Below are 13905 nucleotides of genomic sequence, written 5' to 3'. Positions count from 1 at the left end.
CTGGCTTTGGGGGGGTTATGCTTTATTATACTTTGTTAAAAAGGAAAAAATTATGCATTTTTAAAATGTTTTCATGGGCAGTTCAATGTATCGAAAATAACAATTAAACTAGAGAAAGAAAGGAGGTTTTTCTTTATCAACAAAATGTCCAGGGATGCCTACCCTGAGTCTCCCCAAGGGGACACACAGTTTCTGCTCTCTGATCCCCTAAATGTGACCTGGCCAGCCTAGAAATACCCTATCACTCACTGCTATCAGAAAAGAAATCAATCCCACATGAAGAGCAGGAAAAGATACTTATTTTTTTAACTCTAAACATTCTATTGTTTTCTTCTCCAATCGCTAGCTTCTTCCCTATTTCACTGTCAGATTCTAACTGTAAACAAAAAGGAAACAAGCCTTTATACATTAATTCCCTGAATCACTTATTTCTCCAAACAACACCTAGGCATAAAATGATTTGGACTCAGAATGCTGATATTGCTGTCCAATCTATCACTAACTTATTGTGTGATCTTGGACAAGTTGCTTGACCTCCTGAGACTCTGAAAAATAAAAGTCACACTAGATTTCCTCTAAGGGCCCCCCAACACTGAACTGTGAAGACTCAGACTGGAGTGCACATTGAATATGTGTAGGGCCCTGTGTCAGGGATGACAGCTCGTACAAGGATCACTGAGACACCGTTCCTCAGCAAGGAGCTCACCAGTTAGCAGGGTAGGAAGGCATAGATTAGAAATTTACTGGACTACAAGAAGTGAATTTTAAGATAACAAGGATTCACAAGAGAAAGAGAAAACGTGAAACTGGAGCACAGGGAATTCCTGTCATCACTTGCCTATTACTGTAATAACATTCAATTTTGTACCTTCCATACCATCTGCCACATTGCAGCCCAAGTGAACTTCTCAAAATTTAAATCTGATCATAATCCACCCAATACATAAGCCCTTTAAAATCTTCCCCTTGAGCCTAAAATCCAAATTCTTTAACATGACCTAAAAGATAGGGTTACGCTTGCTTTGTTCTCTCTTGCAGGACTTGGTAGGTACTTGATATTTATTGACTACAAATTTGTTGAATCAAATGAAAGAATGTATGAATGAACGAATGAGTAGAAAAATATGACTTGACACCTGGCTGACCCTTAAAAGAAAGAAAGGAGTGAGAGGGAAAGAAAGTCACAGAGATGAGGAAGCGGGACAGGAAGGGATTTTCCCCCTCTCCTTGATAGAGAACTATCCAGACCAGGTGTGAATGTATAAGAAAACCTCCTCATCCCACTTTTAAGAATTAACAGCCATGCAGAGTAGGAGTTTGTAAACAAGGGGTATGTTTATGTGCCCTTCAAGAGAATTTTAAATCTAAGCCACAAAGAGAACTGATGATTTAGTAACTAACGCTAATGAACAACTCTGCTGCCTTCAGAGCCAAGGAACTTGGGTGGAAGAGCCAGAAACCAACTCTGTTACCGTATAGACATTTTTCACATCTGAAGCTCATTCTCCATGTTCCACCCCCACACCCCCAACTAGATTCCAAGTCTGACTCCTTCTTTTACCTATTTACCCCTTTCAGTTTGTCAGTCTGACCACTTAGAGCTGAAACAAGCCAGGGTTTAGGGCTGGTTAGCTAAATAATGCTTCATGTTCACAATTCTCCTCTTATCTGATGAGATTCCCTTGGAAAAATGGGGAGAACAAATTCAGAGTTGTCACAAAGCTGGATTCCCCAGATAAAGACACTTTTTATTAACAGCTGTATAGAGTTCTCTGAATACATTATCTGGAGGCAGTTAGAGCCACGTTGTTGAGAGCATGGACTGCAGATCCAGATGCTGAGGCTTCTCTCCTGGGTCTAAACTTACCTGCAAGGTGACATTGTGCGTGTTTATTGACCTCTCTGTACCTCATTTATCTCACTTATAAAATAAGGACAATACTAGTTATCATGGTCAGGTTCTTGCATTAATTTGGCCAAGTGGTGGTACCCATTTGTCTGGTTGGGCAAGTGCTGACCTGTCTGTTGCGATGAGGACATTGCATAGAATTAAATCATGATCACGTCAGCTGCATCCACAACTGATTCCATTTGTAATCAGTCAAGGGGAGTGTCTTCTGCAATGAGTGATGCTTAATCTAATCACTGGAAGTCTTTTAAGGAGGATTCAGAAGAAACAGGCTCTCTTCCTGCTTTGGCTAGCGAGCCTCTCCTGTGGAGTTTGTCCAGACCCTCCGTCAGAATCATCAGCTTCACAGCCTGCCCTGCAGATTTTGGACTCTGCATTCCCATGGTTACATGAGACACTTCTATAAATTTTATATTTGCGAGTGTTTACTATTGATTCTGTTTCTCTAGAGAACCCTAACTAATACACTAATATCTACCTCAAAGGCTTTTAAGGAGTAAAAAGTGTCATATAATTATTAGGTATTACTACTGTTGCTGCAGCTACTCCTGCCATTTCTCATTTCATCTTCTAGAAAACTCTACAGTGTAGAAGGCAGTATTTCTCAGAAAACTGAAAAACTGGAGAGTTTAACTGATACAGCTAATAAGTGGCAGGATAGTAAAGAACTCAGGTCACTCTAACCACAAAACCCATGCCTACACCATAGCCAAAGTTTTTATTATCCCAGATGCCATGCCAGTTCTAGTTCTAGAAAAACTAGAACTCCAGAGGGTATTAGGAATGAAAAGATAAAGGAGTGAATTAATGAATTAATATGAATGAATGAAGAAATGGTTCCCAATTCACTCTGATGTTATTGATAAAATCTTGAGGCATGTGAATCCAACTGTCCAGCCTCATTTTTTTTTCATCTGTAAAATGAGGGCAAGCAGAGTTCACAGACAAAATTAAGGCAGTGAACATACATCTTAACTACCACTCAGAACCAATATATACTTGAAAAACACTGTACAGAGGAATCATGCAGAAAAACACTTTTATTGCTAATTGCTGCAGGAAATCAAAATTGAGTGACAAAACTCCACTCGACCAAAAGTTATATGAGGTGAGGGAATCAATCTATCTTCTTCACAAGTACAGTGGTAGGAACCTAGGAAATGCTCCATAAAGTGTGGTTCTGTTTGTTTGTTTTTTAACTTTTTTATTGTATAATACAACATATATACAAAGCAAAGAAAGAAAGAGCAATAGTTTTCAAAGCACTCTTCAACAAGTCCCAGGACTTGTTGTCCCAACAAGTTACAGGACAGGTCCCAGAGTTTGTCATGGGCTACCATACCATCATTATAAATCATAAAAGGTTTTAAAATGAATAAGCACAGTGCCTAGGATACAGATGTCAGTGAGACAGAAAGTTTCTGCCTTAATAGAACTGAAAACATGAGCATTTAACTATCATCTTATTAGTATACAAAGAACTACAAAACAGAATTCAGGGTGTGGGGACATATAAAACAGGGAACATGATCTTGTTTAGGGTATGAGGGATGGTTTCTTAAGGAAAGTGACATTTGACCTAAAACTTGGGGGATGAGAAAGAGCCACAGGGTTAAGGGAAGTGATGGTTAACAAGGTAAAACCACAGTTTGAATAAATAAGCACAATTGTTATTTGGGGTCGAGCAACAGAAAAGAACAAAACAAGTATAAATCAAGCTTGAGATAAGGAAGAAGCTTTGAAACACAGAGCTGCCCACTGGTGAAAGAGACCGCCTGATGGGCATAGTGAATCCATGTTTAAGGAAGCCTTACTGCCAAGAGAAAGGGGAAAAAACACTTTATGTTGTCATTGAGAGTGTGCCTTTGTGAGACAGGACTGAAAGCCACAAAGCTACAGATTCTCTTCCAGCCCTGAGCCTCTGGGATTCTAATTGGAATCAGGGCTGCCGTGTCTCCCAGCAGCAACCCCAGCATGAGTGCAAAGCCAGACAAGGAAAGCCAAATTAATCTCCATAACCAGCTCTCTGCAGCCCAGGGAAGATTTTTTCAGAATTTTTTCTCTCTTTTTAAATGGCCACACCTTCCACATGCTTTTCACAAGGCTATGGTTCCTTTCTTGTGGGAGAAATGAAGACAGAAACAAATGAGTACATATTTATTTAATAATACTGCTACCCTAACTTTTCTAGGCATCCTGAATAGCATAATCGTTAGGAAACTGATTCTAAAATCAGAGAGATCTGGAGAGATTCATAGTTGCACCAATCACAAGTTGTATGTTCTTGGGCATTTCTCTGAGCCTCAATTTTCCTATAAGCAAAATAGGAAAAATTATTGCACATATGCTATACAGACATAACTTATATGGTTGCTGTGAGGGATAAATGAGATGATGTATAAATAACGTATAATCACTCAATCCTAGTCAATATTTTTATTATTAATAAGAGGATCTTATTAAAAGGATAATGCTTTGTTAGAAGGAATTACATTTTAATAATGACATCTCAGACACCATGACACTGAAATGGGGAAGGAAGAGATATTATGGATCAGGAAATCAATTGTCATTAACTAGCAAAAAGGAAAACAGTATGACACCATTTCTAATCCAGAATTTGGTATTAACTCATTGATAGCCTATAATTAAGGCACAGAGGAGTTAAGTAATTTGCTTAAAAACATTCAGTTAGAAGGTATGGAGCTGGAGTTTGAACATAGGTAATGCTGACACTGTGCCATATCTATTAGCTCCAGTTAAGCCGGCAGTTAAACAAACCTGCTTGGCCTCAAAAAAAGGCAAGAGTGTAGTGACTGTGTGAAGACCCTCACGTCAAACTGCCTGGGTGCAAATTCCAATTCTTTTATTTATTAGCTGTCTAAGATATCATCTACAGTCTCTTTAACACTTAATTTCCTCATCTGTAAAATGGGAAGTATAATAATAGTACTTACTTGTTTCAGTTTTACAAGAATCAAATAAAGTTCTTAGCAGAATACCTAGCCCATTTAAGTGATATTTAAAGACTAAACTTTTAGAGTTACAAAACCTTTTCCTAGTTTTTAAAATAAGGCAAAATAGTGCTCCAAGAAGCAAGGAGACTTACTCAAGTCATCTGGATCATTAGAAGTTGCTGTTCTAACTCCTAGTCCAATGCTCCTTGGTAGCAGGGATTACATTTTATTTAACTTGGGATCTTTCAAGCATCTAATGCTCTGGGGAAATGCAAGAGGTAATGAAGGGAAGGATGAAGGTTGGGAGTGAAGTAGGGAGTACTGAAGACAGGAAAGGAAGTAAGTAGGGTAGCCCAGAGGATTCAATGGTCTACTTTGAACAATTCCTATGGTGTTGACCTTCCAGAATTCTCTTTAATCTGAGCATGAACAATGATCTCTGACAGGGTTCACCTCCAAACTACTGCCACTTTCTTTTGTATTCTTGTACATCCTCTGTTCCTGTTCAATCTGCCAGCAGTAGCTTGGAGGTTGGGAAATTCCTATTGAGGGGGCACTAGCTGGGAGCTGGCAAACAGCCATGTGTATACAACAATCAAAATCTGCTGCATAAAGTCCTCATCTCCTTCATATCACTGCTGCTACCCGTCCTTTGGTCTCTGGAAGGGCTCTGCACACAGATGCCTGAGATGCCATTCGGCATGCTGGGATAACACTGCCAGTCAGGTTCACATGCCAAGAAGACACTCTGCATGATGATAGATGGTCCTTTCTGGCTCTGCACTCATTAAGAGGAACAGTGATTTTCCATTATTTAAAATTTTTTAAGCATCAAATATTTTATGTGATGATTTCAAAAGTGTCGCCATTGCACAATTGACAATGTCTCTTCTGTACTTTTCTAAATTACCAACCAAGTTAATATGTTTCCAAAGAATAAATGATATTGCTTCAGTCACTTTTTTCTCTACCCAAATTTTCATCTACTCATGAGCTTTTAGCTGAGAATAAGCTAAAAAAAAAAAAGTGTAAAAAGGATGAATATATGCAACTTTGTGCTTTGTGGATGTTTTATTCTATGACATCACATTTGTAGGCCTTCCTTAGCCTTGGAAATCATTTTACCATTTTCCACTTGGGTCTCACAGTATCCACATTTACTGAGAACTATATAAGGATCCTTTCTCCTTAGGAATTAATACTGATCTCTGAAATGAATTGCCATTTTACCATTCAGATTGACATTGCTTTGGATCCAGATTTTTTATCTGCATAATCATGACCCAGATAACCTTGACTAATTGCCCTTAATTTGTAGGCTTGCTTTACCTACCTGTGCTTTGGTTGAATTTTGACTACCTCAATTCCTGATATGCCTCTTGCTCTGGGACTCCAAACTATTTTTTTTATTACCTGCTTGTCTTCTAAACTTCTGTCTCTTCTCCTCTGTGATATTGGAATCTATGTGAGTACATGTTCTTGGAGGGTGATCTTGGCACTCTTCGAGACACTACATCAGTGCTACTGTCCAATAAACACTGCTTTATCACCTTGAGTGACAGTGATTTAATATATGTGTCAAGCCACTTATGAAGCCAGTAAAATGGTGATAGCTAACACGTACGGAGCATCACCAATATACCAAACAATGCCGCATTTTACTTGGACTATCCCATCCTCACAACAACCATATGTGGTAGGCAGCATTATTAGTGTGTAGGAAGCTAAAACTAAGAGAGCTTAAGTAAACTAGAAAGTGGGGAAAGTAGGATTTATGTCTAAGCAGTCTGACTTCAGAACTCATGCACTTAGTATTATGATACCCTGTTTATCAGAAAGTGGCAATGATCTAAGAAGGGACCCATGAAACCACTGAAGAACAATAGGAGAAGATCTCAAACCAGCAAAACTAAACTGAATGTTATATTGAGTTTATATATTTAAATGCAAGAGACCCAAAAAGTATACAAGTCCTTGAGAGAGATAAATAGACACTCAGGGAGCAATGCAAGAACCAGCACGTGGAGAGGAACAGGACCTATTATTAATAGCTGGAGTGGCTTTCACCCCAAACTCAGAGATTCTAGTAAACTGATCATGACTATATATTGCTGTTTTTTTCTCTTTTTTCCTGGCCCCAAGGACTAAAAATTCTCAGAAGATAGTAGTCTTTTTTGTCTTCCCACCATCAGTACTGGCCAAACACTAGACTCAAATTTATTACCACCATAATGCAAGGAAAGACAGATCTAATACCACTCACCAATTCCTAGAACATGTTTATGCCAGGATTACTGTGGGAAAATGTAGGGTGGACAAAAATGGGGCAGTTTCTAATTAAGGATATGTCTCCTTTCTGCCCCTTCTAGAAGTTTATGTGAAACATTAAACCTTAGTTGCCAAATGTTGAAATGTTTCAACATTCTTCTCATAGCTAAAAAAAAAAAAAAAAAAAGAGTTTAAGAGGGCAATAACTACTTCAGAGAGAAGCTGGACCATTTCCTCCAAAGGGCAATAATTTTCCTAGCACTTACTACATCATTGGTACAGTATAGTTAAATTAAACAGAAAAGAAAGGAAATCTGTGGGAAATCTATTGGGTAGACATATAGAGAAAGTAGTGTGAACAAACCTCTGAGAACAGGAAAGAACTAAAGGTCCCCACAAGCATGGTCTCCCTGAAATGCTGACACTGGCAAAGACACCCGGGTACTTGCCTTGTTCCTATTAACTTCTGATTCTGCTCGTACCCCCATCAACAGCACCTACCTGTCCCTATGCCTCTTCTTTATTTTCAACATTTCCAGACACTGGGCAGAAACATTTAGTTATCAGTCCTAGATTATATGCCTGAGCCAGGGGTGGAAAAAGGATCATCTGTCCTAATTAAATATCATTAGGGAGAAATGGGTCCTGTGATCCATGAATAACCTCCAATGGAGAATTCCTTGATAACATAAAGGATGGTCAAAGACTGATTATAAAAAAAAATGCTCATAACTGCACAGCAATCTACTTCTTTGTGTCTCTGACCATATTATGAGGATCACATGAGAGCAGACACTGGAGCTGTCTTGATCACCTGTGGATACCTACCTCTAAGCACAAGGTCTGTTTCCTAACAGGCACCCAATAAATGTGTGTTTAATGAAAAAATGAAAGAGCTTTTTCGATGTGGTCCCAAAAGAGGTGTAATTATCAGGAAAAGCAAACAGTAGACCTGTAGGGGGATAACATTAACACAGAGGCAGGAAGGCAGGAGTCATCAAGCCATACATGGCAGGGGGTGAAATAAACAGTCTAAGTGGAGTAGAAGGTTCAGTAATGGATGGGGCTCATAATAAGAGGCTATCAGGTTATGGAGGCCTTCCAGGCTTAGAGACATAGGGAAGGAAATGAAGGGTGAAAGCTGCCATACTTTATTTTTCTCTTTACAGCTTTATGGAGCAATAATTGACATACAGTAGATTCCACATGCTTAAAGTGCTCAATTCAACAAGTTTTGCCATATGTAGACACTTGTGAAATCGTTATAAACAATACAATCAAGATAATGAACATATCCACACCCCTGAAAATTTCCCTATGTCCTCTTGTATACTCTTTCCTGATGTTCCTATTCACTTGCCATCCTAGCTCCAAGAAACCGATGATTTACTTTCTGTCACTACTGTTTACATTTTCTAGAATTTTATATAAATGGAATCATATAGTAAGTATTTTTATCTTGCCTCTTTCACTCAGCATATTTGAGATTCATCCTTGCTGGTGTGGGTATCAAAAATTCATTTCTTTCTATTGATGAACAGTATTTCGTTGGATGGATATACAACAGTTCGTTTACATAGGCATCTGTCGATGGGAATTTGCATTGTTCCCAGTTTGGGCCTATTACAAATGAAGATAGAAAGGCTCTGTATACCAACCACTGCTTGGACACGCATTTTCATTTATTTTGGGTAAATACCTAAGAGTGGAATGGTTGGGTCATATATAGGGTTATGCTTATCTTTTAAAGAAATTTCCAAACAGCTTTCTAAAATGGTTTTACCATTTTATACTCCCACGAGCAGTGCATCAGAGCTCTAGTTGTTCTACATTCTCATCAATACTTGGTATGGTCATTGGTACTGGTATTGGTACTGTAATTTTAATCATTCTGATGGGTGTGAAATAGTATCTTGTTGTGGTTTTAATATGCATTTCCTAGTGAATAATGATGTTGAGCATCTTTTCCTATGCTTTATTTTCATTCTGTATATCATCTTTCATGAAGTATCTGTTTTAATCTTTTGTTCATCTTCTTTATTGGGCTGTATGTTTTCCTTCTATTGAGTTCTTATAAATTCTGGATGCAAATCCTTTATCCAAATTCTTTTAGAGCAATAATAACAATAACTAGCACTTATTATGGGTTAACACTCTGCTATTTACTTCATGAATATTGTCACAATTTTCACAATGCTCCTATCAGGAAGATACTATAATTATCCAAATTCTACAGATGAGGAACCTGATGCTGATGCTTACATAAGTTAATAACTTGGTTAAGATCTCAAAACTGATGAAAGAGGACAGAACTTGAACTCCACAAAACACCTTTTTATGTCATCTCCAGGGACATTGAAAAATCAATCCTCACTAAAAGAAAAATCCTCAATAAAAAGGAAATAAAATAAATATTTTTCCTGGTACATAATAGGCTGCTTTCATTAAAACATTTCTCCATATAGTAACCCATCTATGAGGAGTTTGAAGAAATTTTGACCTAAGAACCCATAACAAATTTGGGAACAGATAGTTCTGCTAAATAAAAAAAAATTGCTAAGATTAATCAAAGTTTGACTGTGCCTACACTCTTCCCTTGGCTGAGTGCACTTGCATGAATCAGATATTAATCAACAATAATGTAAAAGGTATAATCTCATGAGGAAGCAAAGATAAGAAATCGTGATTATATCACTTTAGAATGTATTACATGGAAGAAGACCTAATATCTTAATGCTTCCTAGTAAAAGTGACAGAATCATGATTAGAAAAGCTCTTATTCCACAGACTTCTGAAATTACTTTCACTTTTCATTCAGTATGCTTTGGGATAGGTGTTCATATATTTTACCCACCTTGTGATAACAACTCTCATTCAATAGCTATTCCCTGTCCATTTTTCTGCTGTCACTGTATAAAGATATAGAATAAACAATAATAACAGTTATCAAGCACACTATTAAAAAATATATGAAAAATATTTAACCATTGGGATGGCAGAGGCACAGATGGATCACACCAGGCACTAGCCATTATGTCAAGTTGGTGTGTACCAGAGAAATTCCAGCCCTGTAATAATCCATTATTATATCATTTTGTTTTAGAACTTACAAGACAGTTTTAAGTTCTATTTGACACTCATAATACTTACTGGTAGGTGGGAAAGGCATGATTATCCTCCTTCACATACAAAAATTATCAGAAAGGTAATTTTTCTTCATTGTTTCCCGTAGCTAGTTAGAGATGGAAATGGTAATTAAAATGAGGTCTTATGACTCATGATCTGGCAATGTTCCACTATGCTCCACAATCTCTGGCTCCAAAGAGCAAATGATCCTGTTGGAATACAGGTATTACAGCAAATATATGTCCAACACAGGTGCTTCAGATTCAGAAAAACAAAGATGAGGAATCAAAGTATAAAAGATGACCTTCAGAAATGGTGGTGTGCCGGTGTGAAGCTGTTAAGTACCCCAGAAAATCCTGTCCTTTTCCCTGATCCAATCTTGTATGGGCAGTCATATTTCTTTCAATCCTGATTCAGTATTGTGTGGTGGAAACCTTGATTGGATAATTTCCATGGGATGTGACACACCCAATTGTGGGTGTGACCTTTTGATTAGACGGAGATATGACTTTGCCCATACAAGGTGGGACTTGATTAGTTTACTGGCGTCCTTTAGAAGAGGAAACATTTTAGAGATAGCTTGAGAGCTGACAGAGATGCAGACATTTGAAGATGCTTGGAGTGCCGACAGAGAAAGCAGATGCCTACACAGGGATGTTTGAAGATACAGAGTCCAGTAGATGTCACCATGTACCTTCCCATGAGATGCAAAGCAAACCCGAACCAAAGGAGTTAAGAGAAGACCCACAGATACTTAGAGAGGAAACCACTGGCATCAGAAACTGGAAGCAACAGAACAGGAACAAGGACCATCAGACAGTAGCCACATGCTTTCCCATGTGACAGACATGGGCCTTTCTTGAGCCAAGGTATCTTTCTCTGAATTCCTTAGTTTGGACATTTTTATGGCCTCAGAGCTGTAAATATGCAATGTAATAAATTCCCTTTTGAAAAGCCATTCCATTTCTGGTATATTGCATTCTGGTAGCTTTAGCAAACCAAAACAGGTGGTATGTATTTTAAGCATTTCAAGGGTTGTCCTACATCTTTGAGCCTCACAGAGTCCCAAAGGCTTAACCATGAGATCCATGGCTGTCACAAGATATGTGACTCTTTCAGCAAGAAAGGCACCCCACCCAGCTTGTTCCCCTGTTAATTGGATAAGTCCTATTCTACTGATTCCTCAACCTGATGGGCTTCAGTTCCCTGCCAGCTGGTGGAATCACACAAACCAATCAGATCATCTTGTAATAACCAGGGGCTATTCTACCATCTGGTTACTACAGAGCCTGCCTTCCATAGCCCCTACAGGTTCTCCCTGCTCCCAAACATACCTCCCACCTCCCAAAATGGCTTTGCACAGCTCATGATGCCCTCTCCTGGTCTGTAAGTATATGTGACTAATACACTGCTGCAATATTGTTTCTCCCATGCTGGGTATCATACATTTGACCATCTTGTGCTATTTAGGATGGAAGATATTTCTTTCACTAATGGGTAAATAGTAGGTGGACAGAATATGTTAATGATCAATATCTGGCATAACATTGTGAGGAGCTCTGCTGATCTGTTCCCAATGAAACTGGCACAAATTATTTAACAAAAAGTAAACACTCAGTGGTGTCATCAACATGAAGATGAGACATTACCTGGAAGTTTCCCCTAAGAATCAACTAATAAAAAGACAAATCCCACTTGCTTGGATCTCTGAAGTATAATAGAGACTTGGTAAGGATTCCACGAATGCTGAATCAAAGAAAAAGATAAACATTAGAATAAAGTAGGAGATTGGCATCCTGGACCAACCTGTATGGACTCTCTCCTTCCACCTCACTAGGTCCCCACCTACCTTGGGAGTGACATAGAGGCAGCATGGCCCAGGCATAGTTACCCAAGTCTGGCACGGATGCAGACCATAGAGCCACTCAAAGCAGCAAGTTAGAACCTGTGTGTCCAGGAGCAATGACCCAAGGCTGCAGAGACCCAGGGTGGACCACAAGTGGCAGAGAAGGGCCACATACATAAGTACCCTCAGAAGAAAAAAGAGACAGTGACAAAACTGTTGGGAAAAGGCACACACTCTCAATCCAGTCTGTTTGCTGTACCACCTAAGTGTAAAACAGACCTTTCTGGTTTGACCCCACCTGGCTCCCTGGGATGGGATACCCTAATGGGGAAAAAAAACGGATGCTGAAAAGTCTCACAGAAATAAAAGGGGTGGGTGGGGTGAGAACTGAATTGTTGTAAGATAGGACAGTTCCCAGAATTGAAAAGTGTAATAAAAAAGGGACACTGAGGAAGAGAATTTAAACAAATTACAGGAGCTGGAGAGAAAATTCTGCACAAAAACAAATAGAACAGATCAGCATTCCTGAAAAAGGTACAGAGGAAAGGAAGCTTTCTCCTGAAGGTGAAACAACTGTACACAAAAAAGGAAACTTTAAAATGATTGAATCACATATTCAGGGCAAGAATCACATACAGAAGAAATGAGAAAATCTGAACAGTTAAACAGAGATTACGCTAAAGGTCAAGAATAAGTTGTTCCAAGTAGCAAAGAAGAGACAACACAAAGTCAATCAACAATAAACTCCTTGGCAGGAGGAAGAAATTGATGTTCAGAATTAATTCATCAAAATAATCAGATGCCAAGACAGGAAAAAAAATCACAAAGGCATAATAAGAAAAAGGAAGACATGGTTCAATCAAGGGAATAAATTAAAATTTCAGAGGAGACACAGAATTTAGAACAGCTAATCAAAGGAGTCAAAAAATTCCCTAAATTAAATCAAGTAAATGAAGGAAATATGGATAGAAATAAACTCACGATGGATATAGAGCTAAAGAATATTAAGAAGAGTGGTGCGACTGTGGCTCAGTGACAAAATTCTCACCTGCCATGCCAGAGACCCAGGTTGATTCCCAGTGCCTGCCCATAGGGGGAAAAAAAAAAAGAATATTAAGAAGAAAATATGTGAGCATAAAGAAGAATTCAAGATTTTAAAAATAAGCATAACTGAAATTACGGGGACGAAAGACACAAAGAAGATTAAAAATATCTAAAGGCATACAATAGCAGATAAGAACTGGCAGAAGAAAGAATCAGCAAACTAGAAGACAGGACAATCAAAATCATACATCAGAAGAAAAATAGTGAAAGGAACAGAAAAAAATGAACCAGTGTCTCAGGGATGAGAGAGACAGCATGAAATGTACAAAATACTGGCAAAACTAAAGGGAGGAACAGACACCTCTACAATAATTGTTAGAGACATTAATACCCCATTCTCGTCAATAGAACATCCATCTAGACAGAAGATCAATAAGAAAACAGAAAGCTGAAATAACATCAAAAATGAACTAAACTCAACAGATATATAGAACACTGCACCCCCAAACAACAAAAGATACATTCTTATCAAGTGCATATATGGATCATTCTCTACTATAGAATATATATTCAGTCACTAAACAAGTCTCAATAAACTTTAAAAGATTCAAATTATACAAAGCATTTTCTTTGACCACAACGGAATGAAGTTGGAAATCAACAAAAGACAGACAACTGGACAATCAACAAATACATGGAAGTTAAAATGACAAACCGAAAAAAATCAATGCATTAAAGAAAATGCAAAAGAGGGA

This window comes from Tamandua tetradactyla, chromosome 20, assembly GCF_023851605.1.
Source record: "Tamandua tetradactyla isolate mTamTet1 chromosome 20, mTamTet1.pri, whole genome shotgun sequence".
In the NCBI taxonomy this organism is placed as follows: Eukaryota; Metazoa; Chordata; class Mammalia; order Pilosa; family Myrmecophagidae; genus Tamandua; species Tamandua tetradactyla.
This window is presented reverse-complemented; position numbering follows the sequence as displayed.